General features: G+C 37.9%; 1 protein-coding gene across 1 annotated transcript in view; it reads right to left on the bottom strand.

The window, feature by feature from the left end:
• slc6a11b (solute carrier family 6 member 11b) overlaps positions 1–14027 on the bottom strand; it is a 95621-nt gene extending 81594 nt beyond the window's left edge. The window contains exon 1 of the mRNA XM_041891855.2: positions 13712–14027. The gene's annotated coding sequence lies outside the window, so the exon portion shown is untranslated. The remainder of the gene's footprint in view (positions 1–13711) is intronic.
• Between the last annotated feature and the right edge of the window lie 3470 nt (positions 14028–17497).

The raw sequence follows: 17497 nt of genomic DNA, 5'->3' as shown, positions 1-17497 counted from the left end.
GTTAGCATAGAGGTAGAGTAGAGTAGAGTTAGCATAGAGGTAGAGTAGAGTACGAGTTAGCATAGAGGTAGAGTAGAGTTAGCATATAGGTAGAGTAGAGTTAGCATAGAGGTAGAGTAGAGTTAACATAGAGGTAGAATAGAGTTAGCATAGAGGTAGAGTAGAGTTAGCATAGAGGTAGAGCAGAGTTAGAGTAGAGTAGAGTTAGAGTTATAGTAGAGGTAGAGTAGAGTTAGCATAGAGGTAGAGTAGAGTTAGCATAGAGGTAGAGTAGAGTAGAGTAGGGTAGAGTTAGCATAGAGGTAGAGTAGAGTAGAGTAGAGTAGAGTAGAGTAGAGTAGAGTAGAGTAGAGTAGAGTAGAGTTAGCATAGAGGTAGAGTAGAGTAGAGTTAGCATAGAGGTAGAGTAGAGTTAGCATAGAGGTAGAGTAGAGTTAGCATAGAGGAAGAGTAGAGTAGAGTTAGCATAGAGGTAGAGTAGAGTAGAGTTAGCATAGAGGTAGAGTAGAGTTAGCAAAGAGGTAGAGTAGAGTAGAGTTAGCATAGAGGTAGAGTAGAGTTAGCATAGAGGTAGAGTAGAGTAGAGTTAGCATAGAGGTAGAGTAGAGTTAGCATAGAGGTAGAGTAGAGTTAGCATAGAGGTAGAGTAGAGTAGAGTTAGCATAGAGGTAGAGTAGAGTTAGCATAGAGGTAGAGTAGAGTAGAGTTAGCATAGAGGTAGAGTAGAGTTAGCATAGAGGTAGAGTAGAGTAGAGTTAGCATAGAGGTAGAGTAGAGTTAGCATAGAGGTAGAGTAGAGTTAGCATAGAGGTAGAGTAGAGTTAGAGTAGAGTTAGCATAGAGGTAGAGTAGAGTTAGCATAGAGGTAGAGTAGAGTTAGCATAGATGTAGAGTAGAGTTAGCATAGAGGAAGAGTAGAGTAGAGTTAGCATAGAGGTAGAGTAGAGTAGAGTTAGCATAGAGGTAGAGTAGAGTTAGCATAGAGGTAGAGTAGAGTAGAGTTAGCATAGAGGTAGAGTAGAGTTAGCATAGAGGTAGAGTTAGAGTTAGAGTAGAGTAGAGTTATAGTAGTGGTAGAGTATAATTATTGTAGAGTAGTTAGAGTAGAGTAGAGTAGAGTAGAGTAGAGTAGAGTTATAGTAGAGTTAGAGTAGAGTTAGAATAGAGTAGAGTTAGAGTAGAGTTATAGTAGAGTTAGAGTAGAGTTAGAGTAGAGCAGAGTTAAAGTAGAGGAGAGTTAGAGTAGAATAGAATAGATTTAGAGTAGAGTTAGAGTAGAGGTAGAGTAGAGTTAACATAGAGGTAGAGTAGAGTTAGCATAGAGGTAGAGTAGAGTAGAGTTAGCATAGAGGTAGAGTAGAGTAGAGTAGAGTTAGCATAGAGGTAGAGTAGAGTAGAGTTAGCATAGAGGAAGAGTAGAGTTAACATAGAGGTAGAGTAGAGTAGAGTTAGCATAGAGGTAGAGTAGAGTTAGCATAGAGGTAGAGTAGAGTTAGCATAGAGGTAGAGTAGAGTTAGCATAGAGGTAGAGTAGAGTTAGCATAGAGGTAGAGTAGAGTTAGCATAGAGGTAGAGTAGAGTTAGCATAGAGGAAGAGTAGAGTTAGCATAGAGGTAGAGTAGAGTAGAGTTAGCATAGAGGTAGAGTAGAGTTAGCATAGAGGTAGAGTAGAGTTAGCATAGAGGTAGAGGTAGAGTAGAGTTAGAATAGAGGTAGAGTAGTTAGCATAGAGGTAGAGTAGAGTTAGCATAGAGGTAGAGTAGAGTAGAGTTAGCATAGAGGTAGAGTAGAGTAGAGTTAGCATAGAGGTAGAGTAGAGTTAGCATATAGGTAGAGTAGAGTTAGCATAGAGGTAGAGTAGAGTTAACATAGAGGTAGAATAGAGTTAGCATAGAGGTAGAGTAGAGTTAGCATAGAGGTAGAGCAGAGTTAGAGTAGAGTAGAGTTAGAGTTATAGTAGAGGTAGAGTAGAGTTAGCATAGAGGTAGAGTAGAGTTAGCATAGAGGTAGAGTAGAGTAGAGTAGGGTAGAGTTAGCATAGAGGTAGAGTAGAGTAGAGTAGAGTAGAGTAGAGTAGAGTAGAGTAGAGTAGAGTAGAGTTAGCATAGAGGTAGAGTAGAGTAGAGTTAGCATAGAGGTAGAGTAGAGTTAGCATAGAGGTAGAGTAGAGTTAGCATAGAGGAAGAGTAGAGTAGAGTTAGCATAGAGGTAGAGTAGAGTAGAGTTAGCATAGAGGTAGAGTAGAGTTAGCAAAGAGGTAGAGTAGAGTAGAGTTAGCATAGAGGTAGAGTAGAGTTAGCATAGAGGTAGAGTAGAGTAGAGTTAGCATAGAGGTAGAGTAGAGTTAGCATAGAGGTAGAGTAGAGTTAGCATAGAGGTAGAGTAGAGTAGAGTTAGCATAGAGGTAGAGTAGAGTAGAGTTAGCATAGAGGTAGAGTAGAGTTAGCATAGAGGTAGAGTAGAGTAGAGTTAGCATAGAGGTAGAGTAGAGTTAGCATAGAGGTAGAGTAGAGTTAGCATAGAGGTAGAGTAGAGTTAGAGTAGAGTTAGCATAGAGGTAGAGTAGAGTTAGCATAGAGGTAGAGTAGAGTTAGCATAGATGTAGAGTAGAGTTAGCATAGAGGAAGAGTAGAGTAGAGTTAGCATAGAGGTAGAGTAGAGTAGAGTTAGCATAGAGGTAGAGTAGAGTTAGCATAGAGGTAGAGTAGAGTAGAGTTAGCATAGAGGTAGAGTAGAGTTAGCATAGAGGTAGAGTTAGAGTTAGAGTAGAGTAGAGTTAGAGTTATAGTAGAGTTAGAGTAGAGTTAGAGTAGAGGTAGAGTAGAGTTAGCATAGAGGTAGAGTAGAGTTAGCATAGAGGTAGAGTAGAGTAGAGTAGAGTAGAGTTAGCATAGAGGTAGAGTAGAGGTAGCATAGAGGTAGAGTAGAGTTAGCATAGAGGTAGAGTAGAGTTAGAGTAGAGTAGAGTTAGAGTTATAGTAGAGTTAGAGTAGAGTTAGAGTAGAGGTAGAGTAGAGTAGAGTTAGAGTATAGTTATAGTAGAGTAGAGTAGAGTAGAGTAGAGTAGAGTAGAGTTAGAGTAGAGGTAGAGGTTGAGTAGAGTAGAGTTATAGTAGAGTTAGAGTAGAGTACTGTAGAGTTAGAGTAAAGTGAGAGTATAGTAGCGTTAGAGTAGAGTATAGTTAGAGTACAGTTTGAGTAGAGTTAGAGTAGAGTAGAATTAGAGTAGAATTAGAGTAGAGTTAGAGTAGAGTTAGAGTTAAAGTAGAGTAGAGTAGAGTTAGAGTAGAGTTAGAGTAGAGTAGAGTTAGAATTAGAGTTAGAGTAGAGTTAGAGTAGAGTAGAGTTGGAGTATATTTAGAGTAGAGTAGAGTGAGAGTACAGCAGAGTTAAAGTAGAGTAGAGTTAGAGTAGAATAGAATAGATTTAGAGTAGAGTTAGAGTAGAGGTAGAGTAGAATTAGCATAGAGGTAGAGTAGAGTTAGCATAGAGGTAGAGCAGAGTTAGAGTAGAGTAGAGTTAGAGTAGAGCAGAGTGGGAGTAGAGCAGAGTTAACGTAGAGTAGAGTAGAGTTAGAGTAGAGTAGTGTGAGAGTAGATTTGGAGTAGAGTTAGAGCAGAGTAGAGTGAGAGTAGAGTGAGAGTAGAGTAAATAGTAGAATTAGAGTAGAGTTAGGGTAGAGTTAGAATATAGTAGAGTTAGAGTAGAGTTAGAGTAGAGTAGAGGTAGAGTAGAGTAGAGTATAGTAGATTTAGAGTAGCGTTCGAGTAGAGTAGAGTTAAAGTAGACTACAGCAGAGTACACTAGAGTTAGAGTAGAGTAAAGGCAGAGTAGAGTTTGAGTAGAGTTAGTGTAGAGTTAGAGCAGAGTATAGTTAGAGTAGAGATAGAGTAGAGTTTGAGTAGAGTATAGTTAGAGTATAGTTAGAGTATAGTAGAGTTAGAGTGGAGTTAGAGTCGAGTTAGAGTATAGTTAGAGTAGAGTTAGAGTTAGAGTAGAGTTAGAGTAGAGTTAGAGTAGGGTAGAGTTAGAGTAGAGTAAAGTTAGAGTAGAGTTAGAGTAGAGTTAGAGTAGAGTTAGAGTAGAGTAGAGTAGAGTAGAGTTAGAGTAGAGTAGAGTAGAGTTAGAGTAGAGTTAGAGTAGAGTAGAGTTAGAGTAGAGTTAGAGTAGAGTTAGAGTAGAGTTAGAGTAGAGTTAGAGTAGAGTAGAGTTAGAGTAGAGTAGAGTAGAGTTAGAGTAGAGTAGAGTAGAGTAGAGTTAGAGTATAGTTAGAGTTAGAGCAGAGTTAGAGTATAGTAGAGTTAGAGTAGAGTAGAGTAGAGTTAGAGTAGAGTTAGAGTAGAGTTAGAGTAGAGTAGAGTTAGAGTAGAGTGAGATAAGTGTTAGAATAGATTTAGAGTAGAGTAGAGTAGAGTAGAGTGAGAGTAGAGCAGAGTTAAAGTAGAGTTAGAGTAGAGTTAGAATAGAGAAGAGTAGAGTAGAGTTTGAGTAGAGTATAGTTAGAGTATAGTTAGAGTATAGTAGAGTTAGAGTAGAGTAGAGTTAGAGTAGAGTTAGAGTTAGAGTAGAGTTAGAGTAGAGTTAGAGTAGAGTTAGAGTAGAGTAGAGTTAGAGTAGAGTAGAGTTAGAGTAGAGTTAGAGTTAGAGTAGAGTAGAGTAGAGTAGAGTATAGTAGAGTAGAGTTAGAGTAGATTTAGAGTATAGTAGAGTTCGAGTAGAGTAGAGTTAGAGTAGAGTTAGAGTAGAGTATAGTTAGAGTAGAGTTAGAGTATAGTAGAGTTAGAGTAGAGTAGAGTTAGAGTAGAGTTAGAGTAGAGTTAGAGTAGAGTAGAGTTAGAGTAGAGTAGAGTAGAGTAGAGTTAGAGTAGAGTTAGAGTAGAGTAGAGTAGAGTTAGAGTAGATTTAGAGTATAGTAGAGTTAGAGTAGAGTAGAGTTAGAGTAGAGTTAGAGTAGAGTTAGAGTAGAGTTAGATAAGTGTTAGAATAGATTTAGAGTAGAGTAGAGTTATAGTAGAGTTAGAGTAGAACATAGTTAGAGTAGAGTTAGAGTAGAGTAGAGTTAGAGTAGAGTAGAGTAGAGTTTGAGTAGAGTATAGTTAGAGTAGAGTTAGAGTATAGTAGAGTTAGAGTAGAGTAGAGTTAGAGTAGAGTTAGAGTAGAGTTAGAGTAGAGTTAGAGTAGAGTTAGAGTAGAGTTAGAGTAGAGTTAGATAAGTGTTAGAGTAGAGTTAGAGTAGAGTTAGAGTAGAGTTAGAGTATAGTAGAGTTCGAGTAGAGTAGAGTTAGAGTAGAGTTAGACTAGAGTTAGAGTAGAGTTAGAGTAGAGTAGAGTTAAAGTACAGTTAGAGTAGAGTTAGAGTATAGTAGAGTTAGAGTAGAGTTAGAGTAGAGTGAGAGTAGAGTAGAGTTAGAGTAGAGTTAGAGTAGAGTTATAGTAGAGTTAGAGTAGAGTAGAGTTAGAGTAGAGTTAGAGTAGAGTTAGATAAGGGTTAGAATAGATTTAGAGTAGAGTAGAGTAGAGTAGTGTGAGAGTAGATTTGGAGTAGAGTTAGAGTAGTGTGAGAGTAGATTTGGAGTAGAGTTAGAGTATAGTAGAGTTAGAGTAGAGTTAGAATAGAGTAGAGTAGAGTAGAGTAGAGTAGAGTGAGAGTAGAATTAGAGTAGAGTTAGAGTAGAGTTAGAGTAGAGTTAGAGTAGAGTTAGAGTAGAGTTAGAGTATAGTAGAGTTAGAGTAGAGTTAGATAAGTGTTAGAGTAGAGTTAGAGTAGAGTTAGAGTAGAGTTAGAGTAGAGTTAGAGTAGAGTTAGATAAGTGTTAGAATAGATTTAGAGTAGAGTAGAGTAGAGTAGTGTGAGAGTAGATTTGGAGTAGAGTTAGAGTAGTGTGAGAGTAGATTTGGAGTAGAGTTAGAGTATAGTAGAGTGAGAGTAGAGTTAGAATAGAGTAGAGTAGAGTAGAGTAGAGTTAGAGTAGAGTTAGAGTAGAAATAGAGTAGAGTTAGAGAAGAGTTATAGTATAGTAGAGTTAGAGTAGAGTAGAGTTAGAGTAGAGTTAGAGTAGAGTTAGAGTAGAGTTAGAGTAGAGTGAGAGTAGAATTAGAGTAGAGTTAGAGTAGAGTTAGAGTAGAGTTAGAGTAGAGTAGAGTTAGAGTAGAGTTAGAGTAGAGTTAGAGTAGAGTAGAGTTAGAGTAGAGTTAGAGTAGAGTTAGAGTAGAGTTAGAGTAGAGTAGAGTAGAGTAGAGTTAGAGTATAGTTAGAGTTAGAGCAGAGTTAGAGTATAGTAGAGTTAGAGTAGAGTAGAGTAGAGTTAGAGTAGAGTTAGAGTAGAGTTAGAGTAGAGTTAGAGTAGAGTAGAGTAGAGTAGTGTGAGAGTAGATTTGGAGTAGAGTTAGAGTATAGTAGAGTTAGAGTAGAGTTAGAATAGAGTAGAGTAGAGTAGAGTAGAGTGAGAGTAGAATTAGAGTAGAGTTAGAGTATAGTTAGAGTATAGTTAGAGTATAGTAGAGTTCGAGTAGAGTAGAGTTAGAGTAGAGTTAGAGTAGAGTTAGAGTAGAGTTAGAGTAGAGTAGAGTTAGAGTAGAGTTAGAGTATAGTAGAGTTAGAGTAGAGTTAGAGTAGAGTGAGAGTAGAGTAGAGTTAGAGTAGAGTTAGAGTAGAGTTAGAGTAGAGTTAGAGTAGAGTAGAGTTAGAGTAGAGTTAGAGTAGAGTGAGAGTAGAATTAGAGTAGAGTTAGAGTAGAGTTAGAGTAGAGTTAGAGTAGAGTTAGAGTATAGTAGAGTTAGAGTAGTGTTAGAGTATAGTTAGAGTATAGTTAGAGTAGAGTTAGAGTATAGTAGAGTTAGAGTAGAGTTAGAGTAGAGTGAGAGTAGAATTCGAGTAGAGTTAGAGTAGAGTTAGAGTATAGTAGAGTTAGAGTAGTGTTAGAGTAGAGTTAGAGTAGAGTTAGAGTAGAGTTAGAGTTAGAGTAGAGTTAGAGTAGAGTTAGAGTATAGTAGAGTTAGAGTAGAGTTAGAGTAGAGTGAGAGTAGAGTTAGAGTAGAGTTAGAGTAGAGTTAGAGTAGAGTAGAGTTAGAGTAGAGTTAGAGTAGAGTTAGAGTAGAGTTAGAGTAGAGTTAGAGTTAGAGTAGAGTAGAGTTAGAGTAGAGTTAGAGTAGAGTAGAGTTAGAGTAGAGTAGAGTTAGAGTAGAGTAGAGTTGGAGTAGAGTAGAGGTAGAGTAGAGTTAGAGTAGAGTTAGAGTATAGTAGAGTTAGAGTAGAGTAGAGTAGAGTAGAGTTAGAGTAGAGTTAGAGTAGAGTTAGAGTAGAGCAGAGTTAGAGTAGAGTTAGATAAGTGTTAGAGTAGAGTTAGAGTAGAGTTAGAGTAGAGTTAGAGTAGAGTTAGAGTAGAGTTAGAGTAGAGTTAGATAAGTGTTAGAATAGATTTAGAGTAGAGTAGAGTAGAGTAGTGTGAGAGTAGATTTGGAGTAGATTTAGAGTAGTGTGAGAGTAGAATTGGAGTAGAGTTAGAGTATAGTAGAGTGAGAGTAGAGTTAGAATAGAGTAGAGTAGAGTAGAGTAGAGTAGAGTGAGAGTAGAAATAGAGTAGAGTTAGAGTAGAGTTAGAGTAGAGTTAGAGTAGAGTTAGAGTAGAGTTAGAGTAGAGTAGAGTTAGAGTAGAGTAGAGTTAGAGTAGAGTTAGAGTAGAGTTAGAGTAGAGTGAGAGTAGAATTAGAGTAGAGTTAGAGTAGAGTTAGAGTAGAGTTAGAGTATAGTAGAGTTAGAGTAGAGTAGAGTTAGAGTAGAGTTAGAGTAGAGTTAGAGTAGAGTAGAGTTAGAGTAGAGTTAGAGTAGAGTTAGAGTATAGTAGAGTTAGAGTAGAGTTAGAGTAGAGTGAGAGTAGAGTAGAGTTAGAGTAGAGTTAGAGTAGAGTTAGAGTAGAGTAGAGTTAGAGTAGAGTTAGAGTAGAGTTAGAGTAGAGTTAGAATAGAGTTAGAGTAGAGTTAGAGTAGAGTTAGAGTTAGAGTATAGTAGAGTTAGAGTAGAGTTAGAGTAGAATTAGAGTATAGTTAGAGTAGAGTTAGAGTATAGTAGAGTTAGAGTAGATTTAGAGTAGAGTGAGAGTAGAATTAGAGTAGAGTTAGAGTAGACTACAGCAGAGTACACTAGAGTTAGAGTAGAGTAAAGGCAGAGTAGAGTTTGAGTAGAGTTAGTGTAGAGTTAGAGCAGAGTATAGTTAGAGTAGAGATAGAGTAGAGTTTGAGTAGAGTATAGTTAGAGTATAGTTAGAGTATAGTAGAGTTAGAGTGGAGTTAGAGTCGAGTTAGAGTATAGTTAGAGTAGAGTTAGAGTTAGAGTAGAGTTAGAGTAGAGTTAGAGTAGGGTAGAGTTAGAGTAGAGTAAAGTTAGAGTAGAGTTAGAGTAGAGTTAGAGTAGAGTTAGAGTAGAGTAGAGTAGAGTAGAGTTAGAGTAGAGTAGAGTAGAGTTAGAGTAGAGTTAGAGTAGAGTAGAGTTAGAGTAGAGTTAGAGTAGAGTTAGAGTAGAGTTAGAGTAGAGTTAGAGTAGAGTAGAGTTAGAGTAGAGTAGAGTAGAGTTAGAGTAGAGTAGAGTTAGAGTAGAGTTAGAGTATAGTTAGAGTTAGAGCAGAGTTAGAGTATAGTAGAGTTAGAGTAGAGTAGAGTAGAGTTAGAGTAGAGTTAGAGTAGAGTTAGAGTAGAGTAGAGTTAGAGTAGAGTGAGATAAGTGTTAGAATAGATTTAGAGTAGAGTAGAGTAGAGTAGAGTGAGAGTAGAGCAGAGTTAAAGTAGAGTTAGAGTAGAGTTAGAATAGAGAAGAGTAGAGTAGAGTTTGAGTAGAGTATAGTTAGAGTATAGTTAGAGTATAGTAGAGTTAGAGTAGAGTAGAGTTAGAGTAGAGTTAGAGTTAGAGTAGAGTTAGAGTAGAGTTAGAGTAGAGTTAGAGTAGAGTAGAGTTAGAGTAGAGTAGAGTTAGAGTAGAGTTAGAGTTAGAGTAGAGTAGAGTAGAGTAGAGTATAGTAGAGTAGAGTTAGAGTAGATTTAGAGTATAGTAGAGTTCGAGTAGAGTAGAGTTAGAGTAGAGTTAGAGTAGAGTATAGTTAGAGTATAGTTAGAGTAGAGTTAGAGTATAGTAGAGTTAGAGTAGAGTAGAGTTAGAGTAGAGTTAGAGTAGAGTTAGAGTAGAGTAGAGTTAGAGTAGAGTAGAGTAGAGTAGAGTTAGAGTAGAGTTAGAGTAGAGTAGAGTAGAGTTAGAGTAGATTTAGAGTATAGTAGAGTTAGAGTAGAGTAGAGTTAGAGTAGAGTTAGAGTAGAGTTAGAGTAGAGTTAGATAAGTGTTAGAATAGATTTAGAGTAGAGTAGAGTTATAGTAGAGTTAGAGTAGAACATAGTTAGAGTAGAGTTAGAGTAGAGTAGAGTTAGAGTAGAGTAGAGTAGAGTTTGAGTAGAGTATAGTTAGAGTAGAGTTAGAGTATAGTAGAGTTAGAGTAGAGTAGAGTTAGAGTAGAGTTAGAGTAGAGTTAGAGTAGAGTTAGAGTAGAGTTAGAGTAGAGTTAGAGTAGAGTTAGATAAGTGTTAGAGTAGAGTTAGAGTAGAGTTAGAGTAGAGTTAGAGTATAGTAGAGTTCGAGTAGAGTAGAGTTAGAGTAGAGTTAGACTAGAGTTAGAGTAGAGTTAGAGTAGAGTAGAGTTAAAGTACAGTTAGAGTAGAGTTAGAGTATAGTAGAGTTAGAGTAGAGTTAGAGTAGAGTGAGAGTAGAGTAGAGTTAGAGTAGAGTTAGAGTAGAGTTATAGTAGAGTTAGAGTAGAGTAGAGTTAGAGTAGAGTTAGAGTAGAGTTAGATAAGGGTTAGAATAGATTTAGAGTAGAGTAGAGTAGAGTAGTGTGAGAGTAGATTTGGAGTAGAGTTAGAGTAGTGTGAGAGTAGATTTGGAGTAGAGTTAGAGTATAGTAGAGTTAGAGTAGAGTTAGAATAGAGTAGAGTAGAGTAGAGTAGAGTAGAGTGAGAGTAGAATTAGAGTAGAGTTAGAGTAGAGTTAGAGTAGAGTTAGAGTAGAGTTAGAGTAGAGTTAGAGTATAGTAGAGTTAGAGTAGAGTTAGATAAGTGTTAGAGTAGAGTTAGAGTAGAGTTAGAGTAGAGTTAGAGTAGAGTTAGAGTAGAGTTAGATAAGTGTTAGAATAGATTTAGAGTAGAGTAGAGTAGAGTAGTGTGAGAGTAGATTTGGAGTAGAGTTAGAGTAGTGTGAGAGTAGATTTGGAGTAGAGTTAGAGTATAGTAGAGTGAGAGTAGAGTTAGAATAGAGTAGAGTAGAGTAGAGTAGAGTTAGAGTAGAGTTAGAGTAGAAATAGAGTAGAGTTAGAGAAGAGTTATAGTATAGTAGAGTTAGAGTAGAGTAGAGTTAGAGTAGAGTTAGAGTAGAGTTAGAGTAGAGTTAGAGTAGAGTGAGAGTAGAATTAGAGTAGAGTTAGAGTAGAGTTAGAGTAGAGTTAGAGTAGAGTAGAGTTAGAGTAGAGTTAGAGTAGAGTTAGAGTAGAGTAGAGTTAGAGTAGAGTTAGAGTAGAGTTAGAGTAGAGTTAGAGTAGAGTAGAGTAGAGTAGAGTTAGAGTATAGTTAGAGTTAGAGCAGAGTTAGAGTATAGTAGAGTTAGAGTAGAGTAGAGTAGAGTTAGAGTAGAGTTAGAGTAGAGTTAGAGTAGAGTTAGAGTAGAGTAGAGTAGAGTAGTGTGAGAGTAGATTTGGAGTAGAGTTAGAGTATAGTAGAGTTAGAGTAGAGTTAGAATAGAGTAGAGTAGAGTAGAGTAGAGTGAGAGTAGAATTAGAGTAGAGTTAGAGTATAGTTAGAGTATAGTTAGAGTATAGTAGAGTTCGAGTAGAGTAGAGTTAGAGTAGAGTTAGAGTAGAGTTAGAGTAGAGTTAGAGTAGAGTAGAGTTAGAGTAGAGTTAGAGTATAGTAGAGTTAGAGTAGAGTTAGAGTAGAGTGAGAGTAGAGTAGAGTTAGAGTAGAGTTAGAGTAGAGTTAGAGTAGAGTTAGAGTAGAGTAGAGTTAGAGTAGAGTTAGAGTAGAGTGAGAGTAGAATTAGAGTAGAGTTAGAGTAGAGTTAGAGTAGAGTTAGAGTAGAGTTAGAGTATAGTAGAGTTAGAGTAGTGTTAGAGTATAGTTAGAGTATAGTTAGAGTAGAGTTAGAGTATAGTAGAGTTAGAGTAGAGTTAGAGTAGAGTGAGAGTAGAATTCGAGTAGAGTTAGAGTAGAGTTAGAGTATAGTAGAGTTAGAGTAGTGTTAGAGTAGAGTTAGAGTAGAGTTAGAGTAGAGTTAGAGTTAGAGTAGAGTTAGAGTAGAGTTAGAGTATAGTAGAGTTAGAGTAGAGTTAGAGTAGAGTGAGAGTAGAGTTAGAGTAGAGTTAGAGTAGAGTTAGAGTAGAGTAGAGTTAGAGTAGAGTTAGAGTAGAGTTAGAGTAGAGTTAGAGTAGAGTTAGAGTTAGAGTAGAGTAGAGTTAGAGTAGAGTTAGAGTAGAGTAGAGTTAGAGTAGAGTAGAGTTAGAGTAGAGTAGAGTTGGAGTAGAGTAGAGGTAGAGTAGAGTTAGAGTAGAGTTAGAGTATAGTAGAGTTAGAGTAGAGTAGAGTAGAGTAGAGTTAGAGTAGAGTTAGAGTAGAGTTAGAGTAGAGCAGAGTTAGAGTAGAGTTAGATAAGTGTTAGAGTAGAGTTAGAGTAGAGTTAGAGTAGAGTTAGAGTAGAGTTAGAGTAGAGTTAGAGTAGAGTTAGATAAGTGTTAGAATAGATTTAGAGTAGAGTAGAGTAGAGTAGTGTGAGAGTAGATTTGGAGTAGATTTAGAGTAGTGTGAGAGTAGAATTGGAGTAGAGTTAGAGTATAGTAGAGTGAGAGTAGAGTTAGAATAGAGTAGAGTAGAGTAGAGTAGAGTAGAGTAGAGTGAGAGTAGAAATAGAGTAGAGTTAGAGTAGAGTTAGAGTAGAGTTAGAGTAGAGTTAGAGTAGAGTTAGAGTAGAGTAGAGTTAGAGTAGAGTAGAGTTAGAGTAGAGTTAGAGTAGAGTTAGAGTAGAGTGAGAGTAGAATTAGAGTAGAGTTAGAGTAGAGTTAGAGTAGAGTTAGAGTATAGTAGAGTTAGAGTAGAGTAGAGTTAGAGTAGAGTTAGAGTAGAGTTAGAGTAGAGTAGAGTTAGAGTAGAGTTAGAGTAGAGTTAGAGTATAGTAGAGTTAGAGTAGAGTTAGAGTAGAGTGAGAGTAGAGTAGAGTTAGAGTAGAGTTAGAGTAGAGTTAGAGTAGAGTAGAGTTAGAGTAGAGTTAGAGTAGAGTTAGAGTAGAGTTAGAATAGAGTTAGAGTAGAGTTAGAGTAGAGTTAGAGTTAGAGTATAGTAGAGTTAGAGTAGAGTTAGAGTAGAATTAGAGTATAGTTAGAGTAGAGTTAGAGTATAGTAGAGTTAGAGTAGATTTAGAGTAGAGTGAGAGTAGAATTAGAGTAGAGTTAGAGTAGAGTTAGAGTAGAGTTAGAGTAGAGTTAGAGTAGAGTAGAGTTAGAGTAGAGTTAGAGTAGAGTTAAAGTAGAGTTAGAGTAGAGTTAGAGTTAGAGTAGAGTAGAGTTAGAGTAGAGTTAGAGTAGAGTAGAGTAGAGTTAGAGTAGAGTAGAGTTAGAGTAGAGTAGAGGTAGAGTAGAGTAGAGGTAGAATAGAGGTAGAGTAGAGTAGAGTTAGAGTAGAGTTAGAGTAGAGTTAGAGTAGAGTTAGAGTAGAGTAGAGTTAGAGTAGAGTTAGAGTAGAGTTAGAGTAGAGTTAGAGTAGAGTTAGAGTTAGAGTAGAGTAGAGTTAGAGTAGAGTTAGAGTAGAGTAGAGTTAGAGTAGAGTAGAGTTGGAGTAGAGTAGAGGTAGAGTAGAGCTAGAGTAGAGCTAGAGTAGAGTTAGAGTAGAATGAGAGTGGACTTCAAGTTGAAATAGAGTAGAGTAGAGTTATAGTAGAGTTATAGTAGAGTTAGTAGAGTATAGGAGAGTTAGTGTAGTATAGAGTTAGAGTAGAATGAGAGTGGACTTCAAGTAGAAATAGAGTAGAGTAGAGTTATAGTAGAGTTATAGTAGAGTTAGTAGAATATAGTAGAGTTAGAGTAGAGTAGAGTTAGAGTAGAGTTAGAGTAGAGTAGAGTTAGAGTTAGCGTTAGAGTAGAGTTAGAGTTAGAGTAGAGTTAGAGTAGAGTTAGAGTAGAGTTAGAGTAGAGTTAGTAGAGTATAGTAGAGTTAGAGTATAGTTAGAGTAGAGTTAGAGTAAAGTAGAGTATTGTTCCACCACTTTAGGATGAGACTGGGAGTCTCCAACTGCAATCACAGGAAATTACACTAGAGATTTGTCTTCAAAATAACCATGGAAACATGCAGTTACTAAGGGGGATATCCATAACCTACAAAAACCTCAATTTAAACACTGTTACAAAAGTGTTATGATATAGTTTATAAAAGGACAGTGAAATAAAATCATGTTGTTCCTAATCCTAACAGAGCAGTGTCATCAATCATTAGGTCCCCCAATTCAACAGTTGTCTCTCCTTAGGAACAGCATGATTTAATTTAATTTATGTGTGACAAAGTAACGAGAGCAAAAATACATCATCAACTCTTACAAGTGATAAAATCATGATTCATGTCGACCCCGCCTCCCCCCTCTCTGTGGATGAAAGAACGCAGAAGTTGACAATAAGGTTATGTCTGAAATCACACTACTCACCAGGTTATATAGTAAAGCTCTCTGTGGCTCACGCGATGATCACTTCAATTGGCTTCAGATTCTAAGATGACAAGGGATGGTTAAGCCTGACCCAGGGCGCGAGAAGAAGGAGAGAAAAAAAGGAAGTTCTGGATGTCTCCCCGTTAGTTGAATGTGGTTGTTTTGTTTTGTCTCCGTCTATATAAAGGAAGATCCCGGTAGCCGGCAGCGGTAGATATCTCGTACCAGGCTCGCGCTGGATAGGATAACATGCAACTGCGCTGCCGGTGGGTAATGCGCGCGATGTGATCTCCTCCAGTTGGATGGAAGCCACGAGGTAACTAACAGCCTAACGATAACGGCACGGCGCGGTGTTTCACACACCATTGTAACACTAGCTCACGCTACACAGCACAACAAAGGGCACAGAGAAGGGGACGGAGTCACGAAGACCAACGGAAAGAGGACCAGGCTGAAAGAGCAGGAAAAATATAGTTATATAGTTGAAGTCGGAAGTTTACATACACCTTAGCCAAATACATTTAAACTCAGTTTTTCACAATTCCTGACATTTAATCCTAGTAAAAATTCCCTGTCTTAGGTCAGTTAGGATCACCACTTTATTTTAAGAATGTGAAATGTCAGAATAATAGTAGAGAGAATTATTTATTTCAGCTTTTATTTATTTCATCACATTCCCAGTGGGACAGACGTTTACATACACTCAATTAGTATTTGGTAGCATTGCTGTTAAATTGGGTCAAACGTTTTGGGTAGCCTTCCACAATAAGTTTGGCCCATTCCTCCTGACAGAGCTGGTGTAACTGAGTCAGGTTTGTAGGCCTCCTTGCTCGCACACGCTTTTTCAGTTCTGCCCACAAATGTTCTATAGGATTGAGGTCAGGGCTTTGTGATGGCCACCCCAATACCTTGACTTTGTTGTCCTTAAGCCATTTTGCCACAACTTTGGAAGTATGCTTGGGGTCATTGTCCATTTGGAGACCCATATTTTACATTTTAGTTATTTAGCAGACGCTCTTATCCAAAGCGACTTACAGTTAGTGAGTGCATACATTATTTTTTATTTAATTTTTCATACTGTCCCCCGTGGGAATCAAACCCACAACCCTGGCGTTGCAAACGCCATGCTCTACCAACTGAGCAACCCTGCCGGCCATTCCCTCCCCTACCCTGGACGACGCTGGGCCAATTGTGCGCCGCCCCATGGGTCTCCCAGTCGGCTATGACAGAGCCTGGATTCGAACCAGGATCTCTAGTGGCACAGCGATGCAGTGCCTTAGACCACTGCGCCACTCCATATGCGACCAAGCTTTAACTTCCTGACTGATGTCTTGAGATGTTGCTTCAATATATCCACATAATTTCCCTTCCTCATGATGCCACCTATTTTGTGAAGTGCACCAGTCCCTCCTTCAGCAAAGCACCCCCACAGCATGATGCTGCCACCCCCTGTGCTTCACGGTTGGGATGGTGTTCTTCGGCTTGCAAGCAACCCCCTTTTTCCTCCAAACATAACGATGGTCATTATGTCCAAACAGTTCTATTTATGTTTCATCAGACCAGAGGACATTTCTCCAAAAAGTAAGATCTTTGTCCCCATGTGCAGTTGCAAACCGGTCTGGCTTTTTTATGGCGGTTTTGGAGCAGTGGCTTCTTCCTTGCTGAGCGGCCTTTCAGGTTATGTCGATATAGGACTCGTTTTACTGTGGATATAGATACTTTTGTACCTGTTTCCTCCAGCATCTTCACAAGGTCCTTTGCTGTTGTTCTGGGATTGATTTGCACTTTTCGCACCAAAGTACGTTCATCTCTAGGAGACAGAACGCGTCTCCTTCCTGAGCGGTATGACGGCTGCGTGGTCCCATGGTGTTTATACTTGCGTACTATTGTTTGTACAGATGAACGTGGTACCTTCAGGCGTTTGGAAATTGCACCCAAGGACGAACCAGACTTGTGGAGGTCTACCATTTTTTTTCTGAGGTCTTGGCTGATTTCTTTAGATTTTCCCATGATGTCAAGCAAAGAGGCACTGAGTTTGAAGGTAGGCCTTGAAATACAACCACAGGTACACCTCCAATTGACTCGAATGATGTCAATTAGCCTATCCAAAGCTTCTAAAGCCATGACATCATTTTCTGGAATTTTCCAAGCTGTTTAAAGGCACAGTCAATTTAGTGTATGTAAACTTCTAACCCACTGGAATTGTGATACAGTGAATTATAAGTGAAATAATCTGTCTGTAAACAATTGTTGGAAAAATTACTTGTGTCATGCACAAAGTAGATGTCCTAACCGACTTGCCAAAACTGTAGTTTGTTAACAAGACATTTGTGGAGTGGTTGAAAAACTGGTTTTAATGACTCCAAACTAAGTGTATGTAAACTTCCGACTTCAACTGTAGCTCACTGTCTCAGAGAGTCAGAGATGGTAAAGTTTTATTATTGGTGTGTGGGTATCTTTTTGTTGTTGTTGAGCCAGGCAAACAATCTATTCAGACCTGGATAGATCTGTTGAGTTTTTGGAGATAAAAAAAATTCTGCCGTAACCTGCACATTAGACTGTATGCATAAGCTTGTCATGAGTAATTTAGCAATTTGACATCACTGTACTGTGAATTTACTGTACAGAGTCATACAAGCCTTTGTGGTTTCAGTGCATCATGTGTAATAAGTAACCTGTCAGTCATCATAACTGCATGTCTCCATAACATGGAAAGTGGCAAATTGTCAAAAACTGTTATTAAGTTATACGACAACCGAATGAACACTCAAAATAAAGTTTTACTAAGTCTTCTGATGACTTCAAAATGAGTTTTTCCAAACAGGTGGATTGAACTTTTTTTTTTTTTTTTTACAAAGTAGTTTATTTGATTCAATTACCTACAAGTAGAGAAAATGTTGCAGAAAATTATCATAACATTTTGCTCAAAACACAGATATTTAGAAGTTAAAAATAGGTATTTCTTTACCTTTGTTCTGGGGTGGTGGGAAGGAATGTCGAACCAAACCTAAAGCGCTAGAGACCATTGATTTATGAATTGATGTCAGAGGCTACATCCCAAATGGAACCCTAATCCCTTTATAGTGGACTACTTTTGACAAGGTCTGGTCAAAAGTAGTGCACTAAATAGGGAACAGGGTGGCATTTGAGACATACACAGGGGTTCAGGCAGCATACAAACAACACAAACAACCAACCTGTTGTGCCTCCGAGTCCGTCTAGGAAACACACACATTCATTAAAGGGGGATTTCACCCTGGCTACGGCATATAGTCATTACTATATTAACAACAATACTTTTTTTTTATCATAATCATCATCCAAACCACGAGCTAGAACGAGCAAATTTTAATTTCACTGATAGAATCGGGATGTTTTTACTTTTTTTTTTTTTTTTTTATGCAGAAGCTCTTATCCAGAGAAATTAGGGTAAAGTGCCTTGCTCAAGGGCACATCGACAGATGCAGATGCTGCCCCGCTAGGTAGATGGGGCGTGCCCACAAACTTGGTATTTTCATTTAGGCAGATACCCGCTACGTAACTTGATGGCGTTGTCTACTTCGAATGACCAACACATAGTAATTTCAGAACTTCTCTAGGCAACATGTTTTTGAAAATATTTTTATAAATTTTTTTTCACTAACGTTTGTCATCATGCCCTTGTGGTGTTCTGTGTCTGATTTGATTCATTAGGATCCCCATACATTACACATACAGTACATGTCAGTACATACACACAGCAAGTAGGTCACATGGGGGGATTGTTGCCGTGACGTATTGCTTTAT

Source organism: Coregonus clupeaformis, chromosome 12 (genome assembly GCF_020615455.1).
Source record: "Coregonus clupeaformis isolate EN_2021a chromosome 12, ASM2061545v1, whole genome shotgun sequence".
NCBI lineage: Eukaryota > Metazoa > Chordata > Actinopteri > Salmoniformes > Salmonidae > Coregonus > Coregonus clupeaformis.
The sequence above is the reverse complement of the archived record's forward strand: the minus strand, read 5'-3'. Positions and strand labels throughout refer to the sequence as shown.